Raw genomic sequence first — 4,145 nt, forward strand, 5'->3', positions numbered from 1 at the left:
AATCATATTCTGGATTTCAGACGATCAGATTCAGATTATGGACTGATCCATACGGTAACCGTAGTTGCATAAAAAAAAATCATATTCTGGATTTCAGACGATCAAATTCAGATTATAGACTGATCCATATGGTAACCATAGTTGCATAAAAAATCATATTCTGGATTTCAGACGATCAGATTCAGATTATGGACTGATCCATATGGTAACCATAGTTGCATAAAAATCATATCCTGGATTTCAGACGATCAGATTCAGATTATGGACTGATCCATACGGTAACCGTAGTTGCATAAAACAATCATATTCTGGATTTCAGACGATCAGATTCAGATTATGGACTGATCCATATGGTAACCATAGTTTTAAAAATACCCTAGAATCCAAAGTGATTGTTTCAGTAAAATTGTGGCAACTTGCTCGTCATCAAAAACAGCAGTGAAATATAATGACACAAAGATTATGTGAGTTTTTAATGAAAATAATATCAGAAGCAATAAGCAGAGACCTGTTTTGTGTGTAGACCTTAGAGAATATGTTTGTCAGTTGTGTTGGATAAATTATCCAGCGTCCAGTAATTCTCGCTGCTCTAAAAATACTCCTTTCAACAATTGTTTATTTATGCTTTTTTTTTTTTTAATGCAAAGCATTAGCATAAAGATACGCTTAGTTAATTTCTATTATTTAGACATACTCAATGTCCTTTACATATCAGATGATAATTTAAATATATTTACATGTTAAAAGATGCCCAGTGTTGAGGGATGGTTTTATCATTACCACTTGTCATGTGACATCCATATTTCAATATACAATCAATAATTGTCTAATATAAATATAAATAAATAATTGTGATAATAGTCTTGACTAAAGGGTGTTAAGCATGGCACACAGGATGTATTGCTGTATTCACAGTTATTACTTATTTCACAATGTTTATTGCTTTTAAATTCAGTTACTACATAAAAAAAAACTAAACATTATTTTACTAAGCAAAATCATGAAGAGTCATCTGTCCACTAAAAGACCTACTCCTTGACATGCAAACTAATATTTGGCCTCTGTTCTGCTTATGATGTAACAAGTACATTGGGAGTTTCGGGGGAGTGTTCCCAGTTCTGGTCGCCAGTTCCCTGTATCACACACACATTCTGTTGTGCACTGTTATTTGCCCTCTGCGGTAATGTATGTCTCTCTCTCTCTCACACACACACACACATGCAGAGCTCATTAAAGTTGCATGAGTATTGTATGTTTGTATGTGTTGAGTGACAGGACTAAAACAGAGCTCTCAGCAGCCTGAAAGTGTTAACCTGCCTTGTGTAACACATCAGAACAAACAGCCTGAGTGGCACTGAGTGCACACTGAAGGATCACGGAGCGCTCTGTAGACTGTCGACCAGCTGATCTGCATATGGCTCACGGGCTGCTCTTTTATTGCTCAGGAGACTTCTCAGTCAATTGTTGAGATACAATTCGAATACAGAGCTAATGTGGGTCAAATCATTTGTTCTTGGGAGCATTAGATGAGAAATGTTTGAGTGATTTTTATGTATTGATTTTTTTGTATAACTGCTGTTGTTGATTTTACCATTACTGATGGAGTATCAATCAACAAGTGTTTTGAACTATATAATATGTAGCGTGAAGTGTGTCTGTGTTGGTGATACATGAAACTGTCTGTGATCATCAATAACAATGATATAAATATGAAACTGTAATATAGTCTTGTGTGTCTGTGCCATCCACAGGCTTCTGAAGTGTGATCCATGACGCCATGCTCAGACACGGTTGCAGGTGGAGACTAAATGTGGCCGAAGTCTTGATGTAAGTGCTAAAATTGGGTTTCTGAACTTGTATTGATTCCAGTTGTCTTTAGGGAATTTATCCACTGACTTGCTCCTGCCTTCACATTCATGATGCTCAGCCCTGATGCGTTTTCACACCATGCATGAGTGTCAGACAGATGTGTGTTTCACTCTCGTCATTCCATGCAGCGAAATCAGCAGGGTTCATGGAACAGTTCATTCTTTTCGTAAAGTATGATTTGAGGTTAAAAATAAATGCATAAAAACCTGGAAAAGTTTCCTGGAATGCTCCAAACATTCAGCCACTGATTGGAACCTGCTCAAAACCACTTGCTTTCATGCATTGTCTCTGAATCTGCTGATCACATAAACCAGTCTTATTTTTTATGAGAAGTATGACAAATAAGAAAAACTCAGCGGTGGCAGCAGCATCTCAGTCTCCACTGGGTTAGAGCATAGACTGTAAAAAAATATGGATGGCGCGTCTCCACTGCCTTCCACTATAGAAAAGTGAAGCCAAAACATCTCAATATGACCGCTGTCATCTTACGAAAATTACGTGATTTGGAGCCTGAGTTTGCGCAGTAGTGATCGTTGAGCCGTGGAATCAAAGTCCCGCCCAAACTTCCACAGACCCAATCACAAGCTCACAATGGCTCAACCAGATGGTGATCGAAATGTTTTGGCTTCACTTTTCACGACGTATGCGGTACACTTGCGCTAGTGTAAAATAATCACGGGATTACAAAATATATTACAAGATATATGTAAACTACCTTATTAAATTACTCCCACTCTTCCCTCACATGAGACCATGCTCTTCTCATTAAAGGTGAAGAGTTGCCAAATATCACCAAAAGAAAGCAACCTGGTCTAATAAATGAAGTGATCCCAGTATTGTGCTTTGTGTAGGAGGAAATATTCTCAAAACATGCCGTTTAAAAAAAAAAAAAAAAACTCCCTACAGTGGGAGGGTCAGTTTTGAACTACAAAAGGCATGACGTTTTAAACTAAAACTAGTTCTAAACTGCTTAAACTAAAGTTGGCACATATATTGTTCTCATCAAGCCAAACAACTTCCAAAATGACATTAGTTCATCATTAGCTCCGCCCTTCAGGAAGTCAGCCATTTTAAATTTAATTTGGAACGTTTGGAATTTGTAAGTTCTTTTTTCTTTTTTTTCTTTTTTTTTATACTCTTTCAAAGGATTTCATGTCATTCTCACCAAATGAGGTCAACATTATGCCAAGACACTGATGATGGTAAATTGTGAACAGATTTTTTTTTTCTCAAACGGTGTTAAAGGGGTCACATGATGCAATTTCAATTTTTCCTTTCTCTTTGGAGTGTCTTGGTGCATAAAGAAGATCTGTAAAGTTGCAAAGACTAAAGTCTCAAATCCAAAGAGATATTCTTTATAAAAGTTAAGAGTCAACCACGCGTACCTAAAACGGCTCGTTCTAACACGCCCCCAACATGTCTATGTCACTATGTGGGAAGATTTGCATAACGCCGCCCAAATGTTCACGCAAAGGAAGAAGGCGTAACTTTTATTCTCGCTGTAGTATTGTTGTTGCCGCCATGTCGTGAAGGCGCTGTGTGTTTCATTGTGAAAGTGAAACTACTTTGTTTGGCCTTCCAAAAGAGGACGATATCTGCTTCGTCATGCCTGGAGCTGATCCGTGCTGGTCGCTGAGAAAATATATCAACTTCACACTATGGATCGCCGGATCGGCTTTCACCGTGGACGGGGTCGCCACATGTGGTTGCCGCAAGCCCACCAGCCGCCGCTCACTCAAGCCGGCCTACGCTCACTCTAGCCCCCGGCCGCCGCTCACTCTAGCCCGCCGTGTGTGACACTGTGTTTCGTTGTGAAAGCGAAACTTCTTTGTTTGGCCTTCCAAAAGAGGACACAACTAGAAATCAGTGGTTAAGTTGTATTTACAACACTGTTCCAGAACAGTTCAACCCAAATATTCCGATGTGTCCAGCGCATTTTATGGAGGACTGTTTCCTGATCCTGGTAGAGTAGACTACAATGCCGGCTGTTCTGACTCACAGACTCAGACGTTTTTATATTTAAAGAATTTGCCACTATACTGCTCAAAACTCGTTTTTGAAATGTCAGAGTATCGTTTGTAGTTTGTAATTTCTCCGATCACAAATGCAGACATGGTTTTATGTTTACGCGGCGCGATGCAATGCAACGCGTAAAAAGACAGTATAAGTCATAGAATGTGGAAAATAATGTGGGTTTTTTTACTTTAAATTGCATAAACACATTTCATTACACCAAATACACAAAATAATGTTCTTTTAGCAGCATCATATGACCC

The 4,145-nt window shown here is 38.6% G+C and overlaps 1 protein-coding gene across 1 annotated transcript in view; it reads left to right on the forward strand.

Moving 5' to 3' along the window:
* Positions 1–4,145, forward strand: part of LOC107555086 (testis-expressed sequence 2 protein-like) — a 35,761-nt gene that overhangs the window by 1,227 nt on the left and 30,389 nt on the right. The window contains exon 2 of the mRNA XM_016237779.1: positions 1,752–1,827. The gene's annotated coding sequence lies outside the window, so the exon portion shown is untranslated. The remainder of the gene's footprint in view (positions 1–1,751; positions 1,828–4,145) is intronic.

The sequence above is a fragment of the Sinocyclocheilus grahami genome, unplaced genomic scaffold (genome assembly GCF_001515645.1).
Source record: "Sinocyclocheilus grahami isolate Dianchi unplaced genomic scaffold, SAMN03320097.WGS_v1.1 scaffold524.1, whole genome shotgun sequence".
Taxonomy (NCBI): domain Eukaryota; kingdom Metazoa; phylum Chordata; class Actinopteri; order Cypriniformes; family Cyprinidae; genus Sinocyclocheilus; species Sinocyclocheilus grahami.